The sequence below is a fragment of the Eschrichtius robustus genome, chromosome 17, assembly GCF_028021215.1.
Source record: "Eschrichtius robustus isolate mEscRob2 chromosome 17, mEscRob2.pri, whole genome shotgun sequence".
Lineage (NCBI taxonomy): Eukaryota > Metazoa > Chordata > Mammalia > Artiodactyla > Eschrichtiidae > Eschrichtius > Eschrichtius robustus.
Window position 1 is genome coordinate 47,209,873 of NC_090840.1, and position 25,297 is coordinate 47,235,169.

The 25,297-nt window shown below is 40.4% G+C and overlaps 1 protein-coding gene across 2 annotated transcripts in view; it reads left to right on the top strand.

Moving 5' to 3' along the window:
* Nucleotides 1-25,297, top strand: part of CPQ (carboxypeptidase Q) — a 501,828-nt gene that overhangs the window by 162,373 nt on the left and 314,158 nt on the right. The window lies entirely within an intron of this gene.

Sequence of the window (25,297 nt, forward strand, 5' to 3'; positions counted from 1 at the left end):
CTGTTAATCTCATACCACCTTGGGAATGTTCTTAAAACTCTTTGCGCCTCAGCATTCTTCTCTATTAATTGGTGATAATTAACAATAATACATTTACAAAATTATTTTAAGATTGAATGAGGTAAACTTATGAAAGATACTTGATATTTATAAAGGTCTATTTTGAGGGCAGCGTAAGTTTTGTCTTTTTCTTTGTATTTCTGATTGAGGTAATTGCAACATGCTTTATTGATCCTCAGTCGTAGGAGGAAATTCGGCATTGCAGTGGATAAAAAGTCCAAAAATTGACCTGCAGACATTGGGCCTAGTTTAATAGCTACATATCGTAGTGTCACATATCAAGGATAAAGTATTTGAGAAACATGGATAAAAGAAGCACCATTTTAGTGTTGTAGCCTGGTCTCTCTAAGATAAAAAAAAAAAAGTAAAAATAATTGCAAATAGGGTTTATTTGAGTCTCAAGGCTAGATCTTTAATATCTTTTGTAAAGGAAGCATTCTTTATTCTGCACAATTGCTCTTTGGAGCTGGAGTCACAGATGCTTGACCTTAAATAATTAGCACCCTATGCCCTTAAAAATAACTGAGGACACATAAGCAACTAGGAAACCCAGTCAGAGGAGTTGTCCAAAAGGGCAGAGAAAAAGAAAGGGACATTTTTCTTTTATGGGGATAAGGTATCATCCCAGGGGAGGAAGGTGGGGCATGCTAAAACCACTTGTTAGAAGTTTTATGAGAGAAAACCTAGCTACACTGATCTCACAGTGCTAAAAATAATGCTCTTTGTAGGGTCTTTAAAGTTTTGGTGACTAGTGAAATAATGACTGGACCGTATTCTTTTGGATGGTTACTCTTCCCAGGAGGGAAGTCCTGAAATGGCTAGCTTATTTACCAGCATACCTCAATCACCCCTTAGAATAACACAGTCAGCAACTTGTGGCCGTTCACCATGATGTCACTGGTCATGAGATCTAAATTATGGAGCTACTCTGTTGCTTTGTGAAACTGGGTGAATGCCAGAAATATTTATTTAACAACTACTACTCTTAAGACTAATAAACTCCCAGATGACTTAATGCACAGCAATCTGCCAGGGTTCATTGACATTTTTTTCCTGGTATAATGAAGACATCTGGAAGCCCAGGCTGTAACCTAGGAACACCAGAAGAATTTCGTCCAGCAAAGGACTTAGAAATCTGTCGTTAGCCTCTAAGATTTGGGGTTGCCAACATGTAGTGTGCATTCAAGACATTTTTCTTAATATTTATAGATCCAGACTGATTATAATTTTTTCATTGATTTGATAGCCAGACATATTTCAGTGGACTCTTAACTTTTATAACTCCATATTTTCAACATTTATGAATACAAAATAACATTGCTCTTTACATAGTACTTTAGAACCTTTCACATACGTCATCTTATTTGTTCTGACAACAATCCAGTGGACCAAGGAGAAGGGGCATTATTATCCCCATTTTAAGATAAAGAAAGAAAAGTTCAGAGAATTCAGCATGTTAACATGTTTAAGTCTTGCATCTTGAAAAATGAAAACCAAAATGAAACAAACTGTCTCTTTGTCCACTTCAGGCTAAATTGTTTTTTAGAGCCAATTTTCCTTAAAGAGTATTCTATATTCCTATCTGTAATTTTTCATCCCTTATTCACTCTCCAGATCACTTTAACCTGGCCCTTCCAAATACTGAAATGGAAGTTGTTAAGGTCACAAATAGCTGCCTAGTTGAATATAATGGACATTTTTCAGGCCATCATCTTATTTCACCACTCTGAAGCATTCCTTATTATTGATTGCTTTTTCAATCTCTTCTTGGCTTCTATGACTTCTTTCTCATAATCTCTCTTTCTCTAGCTTCTGCTCTTTCCCTCTTTCCCACTTTCCCTTTTCTTCCCTGTTCCTCTGGCTTCTCACTGTTAATATTCTACCTGAGCAATCCCATCACGCTTATGACTTCAGCCCTAAGCATGGTGACCCTTTCCAAGCCCACCTCTTCTGTCCACTGCCTGAGCTCTAGGTCCATACATCTAACTACCTGCCGATTTATCTTTTGGGTGTTCCATAGCTATCTCAGTTTCTTTTCTTTTCTTTTCCTTTCTTTTCTCTTCTCTTCCTTTTTTTCAAAATTGAACTCATTCTTTTACCTCTTTCTCCTGCATTTTCTTTCTCAGTGAAGAGAATGCCGTCTGTTCTGCCCTATAAGTGAGATGGTCCTTGATTACTTTTTTCCTCTTCCCTTATCCATCATTTCTAGTAGCTACGACATCTCCTAGATTCTGCTCTTTATCAGTCATTTCAGCCAATGCATATTGAGCAGCTCCACCTCCCAACATCACCCCACACTCTACTAGTCAGGAATCACTAAGACTTCCCCAGTGCACCCCATTCCCTCCAAGTTTCACGACTTTGCAAATGCTTTCTCCTCTGCAACCTTCTATTCCCTTCTTCACTATCTCACACTGTCCTTCAAGATTCATCTTAAGTGTTTCTTCTTCTGGGGAGCCCTGCCTGATATCCAACTCCACCCCAGGTGAGCTGCCTCTTTTGGGTATCCCACGTCATCCTGTGCATACTCTGTATCATAGTATCTTGGAGGTAGTTTGGGTTCATGCTTTGGTAGGGTAGACTAACTGTTGTAGCAAACAACTTAGACACCTAACACAATAGGAATCTCTTTCTTGCTCACATAATAGTTCCAGGAGGGTGTTCAGCAGGTGGACTTTTGCTTCTTTCCATCTGTGGCTCCATCATCTCTAAGAAATCAGAGTCCTCTGCAGGGTCCCCTGCATCCAGCTGGCAAATAAGGAACTGGAGAGGGGGGAGGAGAGAAGATGGTGGAAGAGTAAGACGCGGAGATCACCTTCCTTCCCACAGATACAGTAGAAATACATCTACACGTGGAACTGCTCCTACAGAACACCCACTGAACGCTGGCAGAAAACGTCCGACCTCCAAAAAGGCAAGAAACTCCCCCTGTACTTGGGTAGGGCAAAAGAAAAAAGAAATAACAGAGACAAAAGAATAGGGACGGCACCTGCACCAGTGGGAGGGAGCTGTGAAGGAGGAAAGATTTCCACGCACTAGGAAGCCCCTTCGCGGGCAGAGACTGCGGGTGGCAGAGGGGGGAAGCTTCGGAGCCACGGAGGAGAGCGCAGCCACAGGGGTGCGGAGGGCAAAGCGGAGAGGTTCCCGCACGGAGGAGCGGTGCCGACCAGCACTCTCCAGCCCGAGAGGCTTCTCTGCTCCCCCGCCGGGGCGGGCGGGGCTGGGAGCTGAGGCTCGGGCTTCGGTCGGATCGCAGGGAGAGGACTGGGGTTGTCGGCGTGAACACAGCCTGAAGGGGTTAGTGCACCACAGCTGGCCGGGAGGGAGTCCGGGGAAAAAGTCTGCAGCTGCCAAAGAGGCAAGAGACTTTTTCTTCCCTCTTTGTTTCCTGGTGCGCGAGGAGAGGGGATTCAGAGCGCCGCCTAAACGAACTCCAGAGACGGGCGCGAGCCGCAGCTAACAGCGCGGATCCCACAGCAACAGGGGCGCAGAGGGAAAAACGGAGAGACTCCCGCACAGAGGCTCGGCGCCGAGCAGCGCTCACCAGCCCGGGAGGCTTGTCTGTTCACCCGCCGGGGCGGGCGGGGCTGGGAGCTGAGGCTCAGCCTCGGTCGGATAGCAGGGAGAGGACTGGGGCTGGCGGCGTGAACACAACCTGAAGGGGTTAGCGCACCACAGCTGGCTGGGAGGGAGACCGGGAAAAAGTCTGCAGCTGCCGAAGAGGCAAGAGACTTTTTCTTGCCTCTTTGTTTCGCTGCGCGCAAGGAGAGGGGATTCAGAGCGCCGCCTAAACGAACTCCAGAGAAGGGCGCGAGCCGCGGCGATCAGCGCGGACCCCAGAGACGGGCGTGAGACGCTGGGGCTGCTGCTGCCGCCTCCAAAAAGCCTGTGTGTGAGCACAGGTCACTCTCCACACCGCCCCTCCCGGGAGCCGGTGCAGCCCGCCACTGCCAGGGTCCCATGATCCAGGGACAAATTCCCCGGGAAAACGCACTGCGCGCCTCAGGCTGGTGCAACGTCACGCCGGCCTCTGACGCCGCAGGCTCGCCCCGCCTCCTCTGTACCCCTCCCTCCCCGCGGCCTGAGTGAGCCAGCGCCCCCGAAGCAGCGGCTCCTTTAACCCCGTTCTGTCTGGGCAGGGAATAGACGCCCTCAGGCGACCTACACGCAGAGGCGGGTCCAAATCCAAAGCTGAACCCCAGGAGCTGTGCGAACAGGGAAGAGAAGGGGGAATCTCTCCCAGCAGCCTCAGAAGCAGCGGATTAAAACTCCACAAACAACTTGATGTGCCTGCATCTGTTGAATATCTGAATAGACAACGAATCATCCCAAATTCAGGAGGTGGACTTTGGGAGCAGGATATATTAATTTTTCCCCTTTTCCTTTTTTTTTTGTGAGTGTATATGTATATGCTTCTGGGTGAGATTTTGTCTGTATAGCTTTCCTTTACAATAGCTTTATTTTACTTCACTATATTATAGCCTCTTTCTTTCTTTCTTTCTATTTTTTCTCCCTTTTACTCTGAGCCGTGTGGACGAAAGGCTCTTGGTGCTCCAGCCAGGCATCAGGGCCGTGCCTCTGAGGTGGGAGAGCCAACTTCAGGACACTGGTCCACAAGAGACCTCCCAGCTCCACGTAATACCAAACGGCAAAAATCTCTCAGAGATCTCCATCTCAACATCAAGACCCAGCATCACTCAATGACCAGCAAGCTACAGTGCTGAACACCCTATGCCAAACAACTAGCAAGACAGGAACACAGCCCCATCCATTAGCAGAGAGGCTGCCTAAAATCATAATAAGGCCACAGACACCCCAAAATACACCACCAGACGTGGATGTGCCCACCAGAAAGACAAAATCCAGCCTCATCCACCAGAGCTCAGGCACTAGTTCCCTACACCAGGAAGCCTACACAACCCACTGAACCAACCTTAGCCACTGGGGACAGATACCAAAAACAATGGGAACTACAAACCTGCAGTCTGTGAAAAGGAGACCCCAAACACAGTAAGATAAGCAAAATGAGACGACAGAAAAACACACAGCAGATGAAGGAGCAGGGTCAAAGCACACTAGACTTAACAAATGAAGAGGAAATAGGTAGTCTACCTGAAAAAGAATTCAGAATAATGATAGTAAGGATGATCCAAAATCTTGGAAATAGAATAGACAAAATGCAAGAAACATTTAACAAGGACGTAGAAGAACTAAAGAGGAACAAAGCAACAATGAAAAACACAATAAATGAAATTAAAAATACTCTAGATGGGATCAATAGCAGAATAACTGAGGCAGAAGAAAGGATAAGTGACCTGGGAGATAAAATGGTGGAAATAACTACTGCAGAGCAGGATAAAGAAAAAAGAATGAAAAGAACTGAGGACAGTCTCAGAGACCTCTGGGACAACATTAAACGCACCAACATTCGAATTATAGGGGTCCCAGAAGAAGAAGAGAAAAAGAAAGGGACTGAGAAAATATTTGAAGAGATTATAGTTGAAAACTTCCCTAATATGGGAAAGGAAATAGTTAATCAAGTCCTGGAAGCACAGAGAGTCCCATACAGGATAAACCCAAGGAGAAACACGCCAAGACACATATTAATCAAACTGTCAAAAATTAAATATAAGGAAAACATATTAAAGGCAGCAAGGGAAAAACAACAAATAACACACAAGGGAATCCCCATAAGGTTAACATCTGATCTTTCAGCAGAAACTCTGCAAGCCAGAAGGGAGTGGCAGGATATACTTAAAGTGATGAAGGAGAAAAACCTACAACCAAGATTACTCTACCCAGCAAGGATCTCATTCAGATTCGATGGAGAAATTAAAACCTTTACAGACAAGCAAAAGCTGAGAGAGTTCAGCACCACCAAACCAGCTTTACAACAAATGCTAAAGGAACTTCTCTAGGCAAGAAACACAAGAGAAGGAAAACACCTACAATAACAAACCCAAAACATTTAAGAAAATGGGAATAGGAACATACATATCGATAATTACCTTGAACGTAAATGGATTAAATGCTCCCACCAAAAGACACAGGCTGGCTGAATGGATACAAAAACAAGACCCATATATATGCTGTCTACAAGAGACCCACTTCAGACCTAGAGACCCATACAGACTGAAAGTGAGGGGATGGAAAAAGATATTCCATGCAAATGGAAATCAAAAGAAAGCTGGAGTAGCAATTCTCATATCAGACAAAATAGACTTTAAAATAAAGACTATTACAAGAGACAAAGAAGGACACTATATAATGATCAAGGGATCGATCCAAGAGGAAGCTATAACAATTGTAAATATTTATGCACCCAACATAGGAGCACCTCAATACATAAGGCAAATACTAACAGCCATAAAAGGGGAAATCGACAGCAACACAATCATAGTAGGGGACTTTAACACCCCACTTTCACCAATGGACAGATCATCCAAAATGAAAATAAATAAGGAAACACAAGCTTTAAATGATACATTAAACAAGATGGACTTAATTGATATTTATAGGACATTCCACCCAAAAACAACAGAATACACATTTTTCTCAAGTGCTCATGGAACATTCTCCAGGATAGATCATATCTTGGGTCACAAATCAAGCCTCGGTAAATTTAAGAAAATTGAAATCGTATCAAGTATCTTTTCCGACCACAACGCTATGAGACTAGATATCAATTACAGGAAAAGATCTGTAAAAAATACAAACACATGGAGGCTACACAATACATTACTTAATAACGAAGTGATCACTGAAGAAATCAAAGGGGAAATCAAAAAATACCTAGAAACAAATGACAATGGAGATACGACGACCCAAAACCTATGGGACGCAGCAAAAGCAGTGCTAAGAGGGAAGTTTATAGCAATACAAGCCTACCTCAAGAAACAGGAAACATCTCGAATAAACAACCTAACCTTGCACCTGAAGCAATTAGAGAAAGAAGAACAAAAAAACCCCAAAGCCAGCAGAAGGAAAGAAATTATAAAGATCAGGTCAGAAATAAATGAAAAAGAAATGAAGGAAACAATAGCAAAAATCAATGAAACTAAAAGCTGGTTCTTTGAGAAGATAAACAAAATTGATAAACCATTAGCCAGACTCATCAAGAGAAAAAGGGAGAAGACTCAGATCAATAGAATTAGAAATGAAAAAGGAGAAGTAACCACTGACACTGCAGAAATACAAAAGATCATGAGAGATTACTACAAGCAACTCTATGCCAATAAAATGGACAACCTGGAAGAAATGGACAGATTCTTAGAAATGCACAAACTGCCGAGACTGAACCAGGAAGAAATAGAAAATATGAACAGACCAATCACAAGCACTGAAATTGAAACTGTGATTAAAAACCTTCCAACAAACAAAAGCCCAGGACCAGATGGCTTCACAGGTGAATTCTATCAAACATTTAGAGACGAGCTAACACCTATCCTTCTCAAACTCTTCCAAAATATTGCAGAGGGAGGAACACTCCCAAACTCATTCTACGAGGCCACCATCACCCTGATACCAAAACCAGACAAAGATGTCACAAAGAAAGAAAACTACAGGCCAATATCACTGATGAACATAGATGCAAAAATCCTCAACAAAATACTAGCAAACAGAATCCAAGAGCACATTCAAAGGATCATACACCATGATCAAGTGGGGTTTATCCCAGGAATGCAAGGATTCTTCAATATATGCAAATCAATGTGATACACCATATTAACAAATTGAAGGAGAAAAACCATATGATCATCTCAATAGATGCAGAGAAAGCTTTCGACAAAATTCAACACCCATTTATGATAAAAGCCCTGCAGAAAGTAGGCATAGAGGGAACTTTCCTCAACATAATAAAGGCCATATATGACAAACCCACAGCCAACATTGTCCTCAATGGTGAAAAACTGAAACCATTTCCACTAAGATCAGGAACAAGACAAGGTTGCCCACTCTCACCACTATTATTCAACATAGTTTTGGAAGTGTTAGCCACAGCAATCAGAGAAGACAAAGAAATAAAAGGAATCCAAATCGGAAAAGAAGAAGCAAAGCTGTCACTATTTGCAGATGACATGATACTATACATAGAGAATCCTAAAAATGCTACCAGAAAACTCCTAGAGCTAATCAATGAATTTGGTAAAGTAGCAGGATACAAAATAAATGCACAGAAATCTCTTGCATTTCTATACACTAATGACGAAAAATCTGAAAGTGAAATTAAGAAAACACTCCCATTTACCATTGCAACAAAAAGAATAAAATATCTAGGAATAAACCTGCCTAAGGAGACAAAAGACCTGTATGCAGAAAATTATAAGACACTGATGAAAGAAATTAAAGATGATACAAATAGATGGAGAGATATACCATGTTCCTGGATTGGAAGAATCAACATTGTGAAAATGACTCTACTACCCAAAGCAATCTACAGATTCAATGCAATCCCTATCAAACTACCACTGGCATTTTTCACAGAACTAGAACAAGAAATTTCACAATTTGTATGGAAACACAAAAGACCCCGAATAGCCAAAGCAATCTTGAGAACGAAAAATGGAGCTGGGGGAATCAGGCTCCCTGACTTCAGACTATATTACAAAGCTTCAGTAATCAAGACAGTTTGGTACTGGCACAAAAACAGACATATAGATCAATGGAACAGGATAGAAAGCCCAGAGATAAACCCACACACATATGGTCACCTTATCTTTGATAAAGGAGGCAAGCATATACAGTGGCGAAAAGACAGCCTCTTCAGTAAGTGGTGCTGGGAAAATTGGACAGGTACATGTAAAAGTATGAAATTAGAACACTCCCTGACACCATGCACAAAAATAAACTCAAAATGGATTAAAGACCTAAGTGTAAGGGCAGACACTATCAAACTCTTAGAGGAAAACATAGGCAGAACACTCTATGACATACATCACAGCAAGATTCTTTTTGACCCAGCTCCCAGAGAAATGGAAATAAGAACACAAATAAACAAATGGGACCTAATGAAACTTAAAAGCTTTTGCACAGCAAAGGAAACCATAAACAAGACCAAAAGACAACCATCAGAATGGGAGAAAATATTTGCAAATGAAGCAACTGACAAAGGATTAATCTCCAAGATTTACAAGCAGCTCATGCAGCTCAATAACAAAAAAACCAACGACCCAATCCAAAAATGGGCAGAAGACCTAAATAGACATTTCTCCAAAGAAGATATACAGATGGCCTACAGACACATGAAAGAATGCTCAACATCATTAATCATTAGAGAAATGCAAATCAAAACTACAATGAGATATCATCTCACACCGGTCAGAATGGCCATCATCAAAAAATCTAGAAACAATAAATGCTGGAGAGGGTGTGGAGGAAAGGGAACACTCTTGCACTGTTGGTGGGAATGTAAATTGATACAGCCACTATGGAGAACAGTATGGAGGTTCCTGAAAAAACTACAAATAGAACTACCATACGACCCAGCAATCCCAATACTGGGCATATACCCTGAGAAAACCATAGGTCAAAAAGAGTCATGTACCAAAATGTTCATTGCAGCTCTATTTACAATAGCCAGGACATGGAAGCAACGTAAATGTCCATCGACAGATGAATGGATAAAGAAGATGTGGCACATATATACAATGGAATATTACTCAGCCATAAAAAGAAATGAAATGGAGGTATTTGTAATGAGGTGGATGGAGTTAGAGTCTGTCATACAGAGTGAAGTAAGTCAGAAAGAGAAAAACAAATACAGTATGCTAACACATATATACGGAATCTAAGGAAAAAAAAAAAAAAAAAAAAGGCCATGAAGAACCTAGTGGCAAGACGGGAATAAAGACACAGACCTACTAGAGAATGGACTTGACGATATGGGGAGGGGGTTGGGTGAGATGTGACAGGGTGAGAGAGTGTCATGGACATATATACACTACCAAATGTAAAATAGATAGCTAGTGGGAAGCAGCCGCATAGCACAGGGAGATCAGCTCGGTGCTCTGTGGCCACCTAGAGGGGTGGGATGGGGAGGGTGGGAGGGAGGGAGATGCAAGAGGGAAGAGAAATGGGAACATATTGTATATGTATAACTGATTCACTTTGTTATAAAGCAGAAGCTAACACACCATTGTAAGGCAATTATACTAAAAAAAAAAAAAAAAAAAAAAAAAAGGAGCTGGAGAGAGAAAGTCGATAATCAAGGGGGAGGTTTTCTGTGGCCAGGCCTGGGTATGGCATACCTCACTGCTTACATTCCACCAGCCACAATGCAGTTACGTGGAGGCTGGGAAATTTGGTGTATCTTCATGCTCGCGGTGAAAGGAAAATGAGTTTGGTGAACAACTGTGCAGTCTGTTCCAATTGCCTGACTCAACACTAGACTGTAAGTTCCAGGAAAACATGGATCATACATTTTACCTCTGTGTCCCCATCATCTTGTATGATATTTGATACATGGCGGTTACTCTGGAAACGACTGTTGGAGGAATCCACTTGTCTGAGGTTATGTGCTCAGTCGTGGTAAGGTTCTTACAACAAGCCAGGTGACCCGATTCCTAGTGCTCTCTGACCAGACCGTGTAGCCTCTGTATAGTAAATTGAAATCAGCTTGAACTTTTGGGGCACTTTGCTCTGTATTTGGAGGATAACATCCAGATGCCAATATGCCAGATTATACCCTTTTTTCTGCCACAATATTCACACACAATGATCTTTTGGGTCACCCTTAGCTCTATGGCAATGGGTTATGCTGGATCCTGTTTAGGAAAAACGTAGAAGTCAGCAACACTGGAGAACAGAACAGAAATTTGTCGCTGCTTGATTTCAAAATTAGAGACTCCTAAAGGACAGGAAATGTGTTTTACCAATGTGACTTGACACCTGTCAATGCACTTATCAATATTTGTCAGCCATTTTAGAAGTACAACAGTCACATGCGTACATGACAGATGTCCTCAAAAGGCAGTCCGTTACTTGTTGCCAGCATTATCTCTGGATTCTTTGTCATTATTTCTGTGTATTCCCATTATTAGTGTTTTTGGGCTCAAATTTACTTCAAAGAGAAGATTTTTCCTTCATTGATGTTTTTATAATGCCTTTTCTCTTGTGCAATATTAAGTGTCAAGTGGGGACTATCTAATGGGGACTCCCATTAGATCTTTTTTAGTTTTTCTGTTTGTAAAATACATTTTGCCTTTGTCATAGGAGAATATTTTAAGGATAAATGTAATTGTAAGAGATTTAATTTCTGCAGAGGAAAGCTGCTCTATGGAACCACTTGCCTTACATTATTTCTCAAATTAATCATATTTTTTTAGTAAATATTTATTGAGAGCTTACCAGTTGCTCAGTAGTTGCCAGGTACTAGGGTTGCTAAGATGAATTAGACATGTTTTTGGTTCCTCAGAAATATTCTGTCTGGCTAAAAGAGAGGGTAAGCTTAAAATGTACATGATTAGTGTAATATATTTTATATTTAGTGCTAAATGCATGATTGAGGAAAGGGACAAAGAAAGGAAAATTTTTTAAAAAAATATTTATTTATTTACTTTAATTAATTAATTAATTAATTTTTGGCCGTGTTGTGTCTTCGTTGCTGCATGCGGGCCGTCTCTAGTTGCGGCGAGCGGGCACTGCTCTTCATTGCGGTGTGTGGGCTTCTCATTGCAGTGTCTTCTCTTGTTGTGGAGCACGGCCTCTAGAGCACAGGCTCAGTAGTTGTGGCGCACGGGCTTAGTTGCTCTGCAGCATGTGGGATCTTCCTGGACCAGGGCTCGAACCCGTGTCCCCTGCATTGGCAGGCAGATTCTTAACTACTGCACCACCAGGGAAGTTCCAAGAAAGGAAATTGACATTTATTAAACACCTACTTTGTTTATGCTTCTCCAAAGGCTTAAATAGTTTGTTTCAATTAATTCGTTATGCAACCCAATAGAAATAGATATTGTTATTGCTCTTTTACTGAGGGAGAAACAGGTTCAGAATGGTTAAATGGCTAGTCAAGTTGCACAGCTAATGAAAGAACCAGGATTCATACCCAGAGAGCCTTTGGCTCTAAATGCCATGCGCTTTAGATTTCATGCACTTTAGATTTAGCTGGAGAGCTAATGCTACAGGAGTCTAGAAGAGGTAGCAGAAGTCTGATGGGGGCTGGCTACGTTGAGAATGTAGGTTTTGGGTGTACTCAGTGAAAAGGCTGAACTTGAACAAGAGGCAGGAGGTGGAAAGGTATTCTATACCTGATCAAGACAAGAAAGCGGGAGTGCATCATGCACTGGGTAATACACAAGTAGACCAGTTTGACTGGAGCAAGGTTTCATAGGAGATCAGAGAAATGAAATTTTGAGGTGAGAGGAAGAGACCAGCTTTATGAAGAATCCAAAGTACCAGGTTGGGGAGTTTTAAGTTTAATTAAGTTTAATGTGGAGGAAATGAGGAATCATTGATTGTGTTAGAGTTGGAGGGGGATGTTTTAGTGCATTTTTTCTCTAAGTATGGTCCCCGGAACATGTCACCCTCACCTGGGAGCTTATTGATTTGCAAGTTGTCAGGCCCCACTTGAGACCCATTAAATTAAAACATGCTTGGGGTTGGGGTTTGTGGTTTAAACAGCCCTCCAGGTGATTCTGATGTATGTAAAAGTTTGGGAACTGTTTCAGAAAGATCAGTCTGGTGACTGTAGATGATGTGCTTTGAGAAGGTAAGCCAGGACACTGATCTGATAATGCAGATGTGAAGTAATGAGGACATAGATGATGGCAATGGGGATGGAGAGAAAGAGACAGCAGGAGGGTGTTGGGCTGCACCCAGCAGGCCTTGCAGTTGCCCAGGTGCAAGACTGAAGAAAAAGCCCAGAGACAGCAACAGAGACCACCACAGTTTATTGGATAGGAAGTCTTACAAGTCTGAAGCAAAGTGCTGGAGTGACACCCCACTGTGTACGGCAGACAGCAGGCAGGACAGGGCAGCAGTTTTTTGCTACTTGGGGGAAGAGGAGGCTACCAGTCATAGGGGGACCTGATGTCAGGTTGGCTCATCAGTTACCAGAGAAACCAGAAGCTGGGGCAGGAGGCAAGCACTTAGGCAGTTGCTGATTGAGCCTTATGATTAGGAGAACTGGATAGTCATGTGAGTAGGTGTAGGTGAAGCAGGGACTGGTCGAGCAGGGGATGTACAGAGAGCAAGAGAACAGCCTGAAAAAATTATCAAAACTTGGGGACTGGCTGCATTTGAAGGGAGGAGAGAGGAGGAGTCAAAGTTTACAGTAAGGCAAGGACTGAACACCAAGGGCTGAATCTGCATTCAGTGCAGACCGATATTTAAAAATCATGAGTTTTATGTAAAAATAGTGGTTTGTGGTTTTTAGAGAAAGAACTATAGCTGGGGGTGACGTCTTGTATTTTCTGTAAGGCGAACTTCAGCCTAGTGGATTAGCCACCAAGTCCTTTCTGTTGATGGGATGTGCCTTCTCCAGTCTGCCACAGTTTCCAGGTTTCCCTCTACCCAGTTTGGGGACTAGAGAATGATGAGAGACAGAGGGGTCAGGAGAGGGAGCCCATATGGGGGCAACATGACCAGTTTGGTTTTTAGACATTTGGAGTTTGAGGTGGCTGTGAGATAGTCCCATTAATCTGGCTTTTATATTTTGTAAGGAAAACAGTTGAGCATTTTCATTTCTCTATTATCTACTTTTTGGATCACCCAAGGCAATTTAAAATTCTAGGCTGGCTTCCTTGCAGTGTGGTACACCTTGGGACTTCTGCCTCCTGCTTTCTCAACCTGCGAGCTCAAGAATGCAAGTAATTTTTATATTAGACCAAACAAAATATAATTCAGAAAGTAACTCTACTGAGGCCAAATTGCCTGTTGTACTCCCATTGCCAAATATACATTTTTTTCCTTGTTATTTTCTCCATTGCCCCAGATAATTGAACTCAGACTGTAAGTTGTAATCAGCTAAGGACGCAAAAGGCTCTCCTTTCACTTTACTGTGAAAATTGCATCACCACACTGGGTAAGAATGCATTGAGGTGGGAATGAGCTGTTGATAGAACTTGTCTTTGTAACTACTACTGGTTTATGTCTTATGCCACTTGGCCTTTGTATACTGTATTGATAGATACAATGAAGAGGAGGCATAGAGAAGCAATCCAGTTTGAAGATAAGATCTGATTAAACATTCAGCTGGAGAGAAAGATGAGTGAATCCAGGTGATGTTTATGGAGAATGTTAGACCATCTGGTGAGAGAGCTGTGAGAAAGTATATAAATCAGTCCCTATAATGATACTTAATTAATACAGAGTCGATAAGTGGCATAATTGAAGCAATGGTTGGGCTACATCGTAGAGTTAAATAGCTTCAAAGAGGTTTCTGATTAAAACCATTACAATTTATAACACATTCTTCATCTTAAGAAAGCATCTTGGTGAGATTTTAACATGAACATTTTTGTAATCAGAGGACCAGTTTAAAACATTCAGAGCAGAGGTGAAATGTCTTAAGAGGTCTATTTTAGATGATTTTTAAAAGCCAGTTTATTCTCCGAGAGTAAAAAAGCTTGTCCCCCTCCCCTTGTTTTTTAATGGGAGAGAAATTAACGCTGCTACTTTACACTTAGACTGTCTTGGATCTTTGATGTCCTGGTGGTTTGGTTCTTTGGTGTGACCTTAGCGTAATTAGCTATCAAGCTTGATTTAAGTTGTTTTGAAATATTTTTGCAATTTGGGGGGCATACGTGCCTGCTGGTGATTACAAAATAAGGAAAATATCACTGTGACTCAACATGGTACAACTGGGCTAGCCTTGATTAGTAGGTTCTTTTCCTTCCGTATTTTGTTTTTGCTTAATTCACTCTGAGGCTCATAACAGATGCACAGTAATCAAGCAGAATGCCAATTCTCATCATTTATGCAGGTGGAGGGCCACTGTGCTCCCAAGGGGGGAAACCAGAGAAGACCCACATTGAACACTGCATTTTTTTCTTCTCATCATCCTTTTTTTTTTTTCCTCTCTCTCTGATTTTTTAAAATTAATTCATTTATTTTTGGCTGCATTGGGTCTTTGTTGCTGTGCGTGGGATTTCTCTAGTTGGCGGCGAGCGGGGGCTACTCTTCGTTGCGGTGTGCGGGCTTCTCATTGCGGTGGCTTCCCTTGTTGCAGAGCACGGGCTCTAGGTGTGTGGGCTTCAGTAGTTGTGGCTCGCAGGCTAAGTAGTTGTGGCATATGGGCTTAGTTGCTCCGCGGCATGTGGGGTCTTCCCGGACCAGGGCTCAAACCCGTGTGCCCTGCATTGGCAGGTGGATTCTTAACCACTGCGCCACGAGGGGAGCCCTATCGCTCTCTGATTTTTGAAAGGCAGATTCTTTGTTTAGAAGGCCTTTGTTAGAAATTCCAAAATGTCCTTTAATCACTGAATTATTATTGCTTCAGGTAGTGTGACAGGTATGCAACTTCGTAATGGACACACTCGGGCAGTATACTTCAGAGCCTCAGTTCTGGAGTCACAGTGCCTGGGTCTTTGCTCAGCCTCTTGACAGATGTGTGACCTTGCCATATCATGTAAACTCTCTGAACCTCAGTTTCACCTGTAAAATGGGGTGAGGATTAAGTGTGAGGATTAATCCGGGCATTTTGTGAGGATTAAATGAGATATTATTATTGCCTGACACATAGTAAGTTTTGCATACATGTACTCTTATTATATATTCTTGCTAAGTAATGACTGGATATGCTTATTGAATAAAAGAGGAAGAAAGGGAGGGAAACACGGAGCGAGGGAGGGAGGGAAGGAGAAAGAGAAGAACAGAAGGAAGGAAGGAAGACAGGTAGGAAAGAGGGAGGGAAGAGAGAGAAAGAAGAACTTAATTTACTTAATATCAGTATTGTAATTGCTGCTGCCTGGTTGGGAGACAACCCTTAACATCGTATTGCCATTTTGATCTCCATCTGTTTAGCTTATTCGAACTCTGTTGGGGTTGTGTGTTTACTGGTCTGTTTTTCTTTCTGGATTGGAAGTTCTCCTGGGGACATACTGTGTGTCTTATTCATCTCAGTGTCTCCAGGCTGTGCTCAACGCCTGGCACACAGTATTGCTGGAATGAATGAATAAAAAGAGTTAGAGGCAACCTATCAGGTTTGGCTAACATGTAAATTCAAGGTGTCACCGTTTCACATTCATAAAAGTTGGATAATAATATATATAGATGAGGTGACTAACCTTTTGAATTGCTACTTATCAAAAATAGAATCTATGGAATCTGAAAGGAGACTATATAGTTACGTAAATTTTGGTAAAGAATTGCAAACTGCTATTCCTTTGGTGCTTTGTAAGGCTGCTATAATTAATGTTCTGTTTGCTTTCTTAGGAAGGACTGTCATTTTTCATCTGCTTATAACCTTGATATAAAAATTTATTCTCGGTTGATATTTTGCATTCATAATTTTAAAATATTTATAAATGTTCACCTTCTATTTTCCAGCTTTCTGATTTTCGAAAGCACAAGCTTAAGAACCACATCATGTTTTTCCAAATCTGTAGTGGTAAAAAGAAATTAATGCATTTTGAATTCAGGTTTCAGGATTATGACAATGTTGTTTGCTTATGCAGTGCCCTTTGAAAAATGTCTAGTGTAGCATATGAACCAAAATAATCCCCAGTAGCCTCAAGTCAGCCTTTTACTATTGCATGTGCTTTTGTTCTCTCTCTCTCATCAAAGCTGAAGACCATTCCAAAGGTCCTCTTGCATCCAACTGTCTCTTTGGCTTCTTTAGCCCCCTGGAGAAAGTACCAGTCAGAAGGTACTGCCAGGAAGACTGGAGATTAACAAAGGTAACAATATAGAGAGTGGGATTTGGAATCAGACAGACCTAGATTCAAATGCAGGTTTAGCCAATTAGAGGTTGTTTGAGTTTACATTCATTGTTTAATGTCCGAACCTGTTTGCTCGTCTGTAACATGGGGAGAATACTGTTTACTTCATAGAGTTGTTGAGAGAATTATATAGGATCAAGATGTAGACCCTGACACATGGGAAGCAATCAGTGAATTATATAACTGACATTTTATCTTAATCATGGTTGTTACCATCGTTATTATCATCATTGGATAATGACAGGACTAAGCAGGTAGGTGGACGTGAACTGAAATATCTTAAAAAGCAGCAGCTCTGGAACTCTCCTCACTGTGTGCTCCAGAGACCGTGGTTCTGTTTATCTCCCGATTTCAGGAACCTACTCTTGTAGACTCCCTCAGTCTTTGGCTTAAAACTCTGTTCTGCCTTTTTTATCCTCTTTGACCTCACTTTGAATGCTCCGTACTGTTCTTGCATGTAGTGCCAAAGGTATAGTGACTCAGATCTGTGATCCATGGCCAGCTGACCAACATGCAGAAAGTGTTCTATTTAAACACCATCCAATCTATTTTCCACCTCAGGGCCTTTGCACTCACTAACCCTTCTGTCTGGAATGCTATTTCCCCCAGCTTTCTGTATGGCTGACTCCCTTTCAATCTTCAGATGGGAAGTGAAAATTTCTCCCTGCAGGCCTTTCCTGACTTTCCTGAGTAGAGTAGCACTCTCGCTCAAATTCTGTTACCTCGCACCTCCTCTGTATGCTCAGAGGCCTAATAACATTTGGTAACTTCTCTCTCTCTCTCTCTACTTGTTCAATATGTGTCTCTCCATGAGAATATAAATTCCATGACGACTGGACTATGTCTTTCTTGTACAGCATTATACTCTCAGTACACAGGGGATTGTCAGCCCATGGCAGGTGCTCAAGAGATATTTGTTGAATGAGTTGCTATTAAAAAATCATCTAAGCTCAGAAGAATAGAGAACCAACTATAAATGGACATATACTGACTCATGTCTATTTTCTGAAGCCACATTCTAAAGCATCACAGATTTTTTCCCTCAACTTTTTTTTGGTAAAATACCAATCTGTGGTAAAGTTGAAAGAATATTAGATGACTCATATACTCTGTGTAAGAAATTGCCTAACTTCCTCCTGAGAGGTGGTACCATTTCACATTGCCACGTGCCATGTGTGAGAGTTCAGAGTGCTCCACATTCTCACTGAAATTTGGTGTTGTCAGTCTGTTTAATTTTAGCCATTCTGGTGCGTATGTATTGAATCTCAGTGAAGTGTTGATTTGCATTTCTCCGATGACTGATGATGTTGAACACGCATTCACATGCTGATCTGTCATTTCTGAATCTGTCTTTGTGAATAGTCTGCTCAAATCTTTTCCCTATTTTATAATTGGGTTGTTTTAAAATTATTCAGTAGTAGGAGTTGTCTGTATATTCTGGATGCAAGTCCGTTGTTAGATACATGTTTTGCAAATATTTTCTCTCAGTTGGTGTCTTACCTGTTCTTTTTTGTTTGTTGTTTTTAGCTTAACAGTGTCTTTTGATGAGGAGAAGGTTTAAACGTTGATGAATTTTAACTTATCAATTTTTTTAGTTGCTTTCTGTGTCCACTCATATACCCTTCATCTACATTCATTATTTAACATGTTGCCACATTTGTTCTCTGTCTTTCACTTTCTTAATCAATTTAAAATAAGGTAGGTACAGCCATGAAACATTTAAACCATAATATATGTGCATGTATTTCATAAGAACACGGAGCTTCTCTAACATAATGCAGTATCATTGTCATAGTAGGGAAATTTAACATTGTCATATAAATATTATATAATGTAAATTCCATCCATATTCAGATCCCAATTATCCCCCACTCTCAATAATTAATGTCCCTGCTTTTCAAAAAAAAAATCCAGAACCCAATCAAGGATATTACATTACATTTAGTTTTCATGTATCTTTAGTCTCCTTAAGTCTGGAATTGTTCCCTAGTCTTTTAAATATTTTATTGCATTGACATTTTTGAGGAGTATAGGGCAGCTGTTTTGCACAGTGTCCCTCAGTTTGGAGTTATTTCCTCATTATTAGATTCAAATTAAATATTTTTGGCAAGAATTCTATATGGATGATGTTGTGTCCCTCCTATTGCATTATGTAAGGAAATGAATAACACCAGTTTTCCTTATTAGTGAGGCTAAGTTTGATCACTTGCCTAAGGCAGTATCTCAGGATTTCTTCATTAGAGAGGTACCTTTTCCCCTTTGTAGGGGAAATACATTGTAATTGTGGTGAGATGCTTTGAGACTTTGTGAATCTTATATTCCTCAACAAAATTTCATCCAGTGAAAATTTAGCATGTGTTGATGATCCTTGCCTGAATCAATCATTACATTGCCAGTTACAAGGGTTTTCCTAATTCAGTTATTCCTATTATGTACATTTATTTTTTTTTTTTTATTTTTTATTTTTTTTAAAGGAATTCCTTATTTTTATTATTTATTTATTTATCCATTTATTTTTTGGCTGTGTTGGGTCTTCGTTTCTGTGCGAGGGCTTTCTCCAGTTGCGGCAAGTGGGGGCCACTCTTCATCGCGGTGCGCGGGCCTCTCACTGTCACGGCCTCTCTTGTCGCGGAGCACAGGCTCCAGAGGCGCAGGCTCAGTAGTTGTGGCTCACGGACCTAGTTGCTCTGCGGCATGTGGGATCTTCCCAGACCAGGGCTCGAACCTGTGTCCCCTGCATTGGCAGGCAGATTCTCAACCACTGCGCCACCAGGGAAGCCCCCTATTATGTACATTTATTAACTGGCATGTTTTTGTGACGAAGAGCTTCCACCATTATTCTCTTATTGTTTCTGAGTATCACTTCCTGGATTTTTAAAAGCTTATGTATTAAAATTACTGTCATTCTTTTTGATAAAGCATCAACAATTTCAAAGCATTTAATGTCAAAGCTAATATTTTATGATGAGCTTGAATGTTTGAAACATTGAAAGGAATTCACTCTTTTTTATCCAAAGGAACCCAGACTATCCCAGGTAAGTCAGCTAATTAGCAGGGTGTAATCAATACCATTTCCTCTGAACTTTCTCATTAACAGTGTGAGCTCTAGAGTAATAACTCTGGAAGTTATTTTTAGAGTCTACCATTACCAATGTGTACCATATGTGAATGAAGATCCTTTACCCCATACATCATTGCTGTTAATAGTTGAAATAAATGAGCAAAAATCTCAAATCCAGCAATTGTTTCTCCAGAGTTTCTTCTCTTTTTCTTTTCTCTTTTTTGCTACGTAGTGGTGATGTTCAGGAGTGTGTCCTCAAAGAGCCCTTTCCAGGAGCAATAAGTGTCTCAGTGTGGGTTTGCAGAGGCCTACAAGGATGTGTATTCAGGAGGAGTTTACCTAGTTTCTGTGGTGTAGTACAGAAAACTAAATTATCTACCCACTCCAACTTCCCCACGTCATCAGGGATAGTGAGGGGGTAACCAACCTTGGCTAGTGAGTCAAAGGGTAGTAGCAATAGCTCAATGAATGTCTGTTTCTGCACTGGTTGCTGCTCTATAAATTAAATATTTGACATTTAGGAGAAGAATTTAATTTTTTAAAAAATTGTATTTTATTTATTATTTTAAATAGACCTTTATTGGAGTATAATTGCTTCACAATACTGTGTTAGTTTCTGTTGTACGACAAAGTGAATCAGCCATATGCATACATATATCCCCATATCCTCTCCCTCTTGAGCCTCCCTCCTACCTTCCCTATTCCACCTGTCTAGGTCATCGCAAAGCACCAAGCTGATCTCCCTGTAATGCTGCTGCTTCCCACTAGATATCTATTTTACATTTGGTAGTGTATATATGTCCATGCTACTCTCATTTCACCCCAGCTTCCACCTCCCCCACTCCCACCCTGTGTCCTCAAGTCCATTCTCTATGTCTATTTCTTTATGTCTTTATTGCTGCCTTGCCACTAGGTTCATCAGTACCATTTTTTCTTCTTTATTTTAGATTGCATATATATGTGTTAGCATGTATATCTTTTTCTCTGACTTACTTCACTCTGTATGACAGACTCCAGGTCCATCTGCCTTACTACAAATAACTCAGTTTCATTTCTTTTTATGGCTGAGTAATATTCCACTGTATATATGCACCACATCTTTGTATCCATTCATCTGTTGATGGACATTTAGGTTGCTTCCATGTCCTGGCTATTCTAAATAGTGCTGCACTGGACACTGTGGTACATGTCTCTTTTGAATTATGGTTTTCTCAGGGTATTTGCCCAGCAGTGGGATTGCTGAGTCATATGGTAGTTCTATTTTTAGTTTTTTAAGAAACCTCCGTACTGTTCTCCATAGTGGCTGTATCAATTTACATTCCCACCAACAGAGCAAGAGGTTTGCCTTTTCTCCACACCCTCTCCAGCATTTATTGTTTGTAGATTTTTAAATGATGGCCATTCTGACCGGTGTGAGGTGATACCTCATTGTAGTTTTGATTTGCTTTTCTCTAATGATTAGTAATGTTGAGCATCTTTTCATGTGCCTCTTGGCCATCTGTATGTTTTCTTTGGTGAAATGACTATTTAGGTCTTCTGCCCATTTTTTTTTTTTTTTTTACATCTTTATTGGAGTATAATTGCTCTACAATGGTGTGTTAGTTTCTGCTTTATAACAAAGTGAATCAGCCATACATCAGTATACATATATCCCCATATCTCCTCCCTCTTGCGTCTCCCTCCCACCCTTCCTATCCCATCTCTCTAGGTGGTCACAAAGCACCGAGCTGATCTCCCTGTGCTATGTGGCTGCTTCCCACTAGCTATCGGTTTTACATTTGGTAGTGTATATACGTCCATGCCACTCTCTCACTTCATCCCAGCTTACCCTTCCCCCTCCCCGTGTCCTCAAGTCCATTCTCTATGTCTGCGTCTTTATTCCTGTCCTGCCCCGAGTTCAACAGAGCCGGGTTTTTTTGTTGTTAGACTCCATATATATGTGTTAGCATGTAGTATTTGTTTTTCTCTTTCTGACTTACTTCACCCTGTATGACAGAATCTAGGTCCATCCACCTCACTACAAATAACTCAATTTCGTTTCTTTTTATGGCTGAGTAATATTCCATTGTATATATGCGCCACATCTTCTTTATCCATTCATCTGTCGATGGACACCTAGGTTGATTCCATGTCCTGGCTATTGTAAATAGTGCTGCAATGAACAGTGTGGTACATGTCTCTTTTTGAATTATGGTTTTCTCAGGGTATATGCACAGTAGTGGGATCGCTGGGTCCTATGGAAGTTCTATTTTTAGTTTTTTTAAAGAACCTCCATAGTGTTCTCCATAGTGGCTGTATCAATTTACATTCCCACCAACAGTGCAAGAGGGTTTCCTTTTCTCCACACCCTTTCCAGCATTTATTGTTTGTAGATTTTTTGATGATGGCCATTCTGACTGGTGTGAGGTGACACCTCATGGTAGTTTTGATTTGCTTTTCTCAAATGATTAGTGATGTTGAGCATCCTTTCATGTGTTTGCTGGCAATCTGCATATCTTCTTTGGAGAAATGTCTGTTTAGGTCTTCTGCCCATTTTTGGATTGGGTTGTTTGTGTTTTTGATATTGAGCTGCATGAGCTGCTTGTAAATTTTGGAGATTAATCCTTTGTCAGTTGCTTCATTTGCAAATATTTTCTCCCATTCTGAGGGTTGTCTTTTTGTCTTGTTTATGGTTTCCTTTGCCGTGCAAAAGCTTTTAAGTTTCATTAGGTCCCATTTGTTTATTTTTGTTTTTATTTCCATTCTCTACGAGGTGGGTCATAAAGGATCTTGCTGTGATTTATGTCACAGAGTGTTCTGCCTGTGTTTTCCTCTAACAGTTTTATAGTGTCTGGACTTACATTTAGGTCTTTAATCCATTTTGAGCTTATTTTTGTGTATAGTGTTAGGGATTGTTCTAATTTCATTGTTTTACACGAGCTGTCCAGTTTTCCCAGCACCACTTATTGAAGAGGCTGTCTTTTCTCCATTGTATATTCTTGCCTCCTTTATCAAAAATAAGGTGACCATATGTACGTGGGTTTATCTCTGGGCTTTCTATCCTGTTCCTTTGATCTATATTTCTGTTTTTGTGCCAGTACCATACTGTCTTGATTACTGTAGCTTTGTAGTATAGTTTGAAATCCGGGAGCCTGATTCCTCCAGCTCCGTTTTTCTTTTCTCAAGATTGCTTTGGCCATTGGAGGTCTTTTGTTTTCTTTGTTCTTGTTTTTCTAGTTGCTTTAGGTATAGGGTTAGATTGTTTATTTGAGATTTTTCTTGTTTCTTGAGGTGAGATTGAATTGCTGTAAACTTACCTCTTAGAACTGCTTTTGCTGCATCCCATAGGTTTTGGGTCCTTGTGTTTTCATTGCCATTTGTTTCTATGTATTTTTTTATTTCTGGTTTGATTTCTTCAGTGATCTCTTGGTAATTTATTAGTGCACTGTTTAGCCTCCATGTATTTGTGGTTTTTACGTTTTTTTTCTGTAATTTATTTCTAATCTCATAGCGTTGTGATCAGAAAAGATGCTTGATATGATTTCAGTTTTTTTAAATTTTCTGAGGCTTGATTTGGATCCAAGATGTGATCTTATCCTAGAGAATGTTTTGTGTGCACTTGAGAAGATAGTGTATTCTGCCAACTTTGGGTGAAATGTTCTATAAATATCAATTAAATCTATCTGTTTTGTTGTTTCATTTAAAGCTTGTGTTTCCTTATTTATTTTCTGTCTGGATGATTTGTCCATTGATGTAAGTGGGGTGTGAAAGTCCCCTACTATTATTGTGTTACTGTTGATTTCCCCTTTCATGGCTGTTAGCATTTGCCTTATGTATTGAGGTGCTCCTATGTTGGGTGCATTAACATTTATAATTGTTATATCTTCTTCTTGGATTGATCCCTTGATCATTATGTAGTGTCCTTCCTTATCTCTTGTAAGAGTCTTTAGTTTAAAGTCTATTTTATCTGATACGAGTATTGCCACTCCAGCTTTCTTTGATTTCCATTTGCATGGAATATCTTTTTGCATCCCCTCACTTTCAGTCTGTGTGTGTCCCTAGGTCTGAAGTTGGTCTCTTCTAGACAGCATATATATGGGTCTTGTTTCTGTATCCATTCAGCCAGTGTGTGTCTTTTGGTTGGGGCATTTAATCCATTTACATTCGATGTTATTATTGATATGTATGTTCCTATTACCATTTTCTTCATTGTTTTTGGTTTGTTTTTGTGGTGTCTTTCTGCTTCCCGCCTAGAGAAGTTTCTTTAACATTTGTTGTAAAGCTTGTTTGGTGGTGATAACTTCTCTTAGCTTTTGCTTATCTGTAAAGCTTTTGATTTCTCCGTAGAATCTGAATGAGATCCTTGCTGGGTAGAGTAATCTTGGTTCCAGATTTTTCTCTTTCATCACTTTAAATATATCCTGCCACTCCCTTCTGGCCTGCAGAGTCTCTGTTGAGAAATCAGCTGATAACCTTATGGGGATTCCTTTGTATGTTATTTTTCGTTTTTCCCTTGCTGCTTTTAATATTTTTCTTTGAGTTTAATTTTTGTTAGTTTGATTAATATGTGTCTTGGTATGTTTCTCCTAGGGTTTATCCTGTATGGCACTCTCTGTGTTTCCTGGACTTGGGTGACTATTTCCTTTCCCATGTTAGGGAAGTTTTCCTCTGTAATCCCTTCAAATATTTTCTCAGACCCTTTCTTTTTCTCTTCTTCTTCTGAGACCTCAATATTTTGAATACTGGTGCATTTACTGTTGTCCCACAGGTCACTGAGATTGTCTTCAAATCTTTTCATTCTTTTTTCTTTAGTCTGCTCCTTGGCAGTTATTTCCATTTTGTCTTCCAGCTTACTTATTCGTTCTTCTGCCTCAGTTATTCTGTTATTGATTCCTTCTAGTGTAGTTTTCATTTCAATTTCAGTTATTGTGTTGTTCATCTCTTTTTGTTTGTTCTTTTGTTCTTCTATATCTTTGTTAAACATTTCTTTTAATTTCTTAATCCATGCCTCCATGATATTTCCAAGATTCTGGATCATCTTTACTATCATTACTCTGAATTCTTTTTCAGGTAGATTGCCTGTTTCCTCTTCATTTATTTGGTGTTGTAGGTTTTTACCTTGCTCCTTCACCTGTGACATATTTTTTTGCCATCTCTCTTTTTTTTTCTTTTTCCTTTTTTTTAATGAGTGGTATTGTGTTCCTGTCTTACTGGTTGTTTGGCCTGAGACGTCCAACACTGGGGTTTGTAGGCTGTTGGCTAGAGTTGGGTCTTGGTACTGAGATGAGGACCTCTGGGAGACCTCACTTTGATGAATATT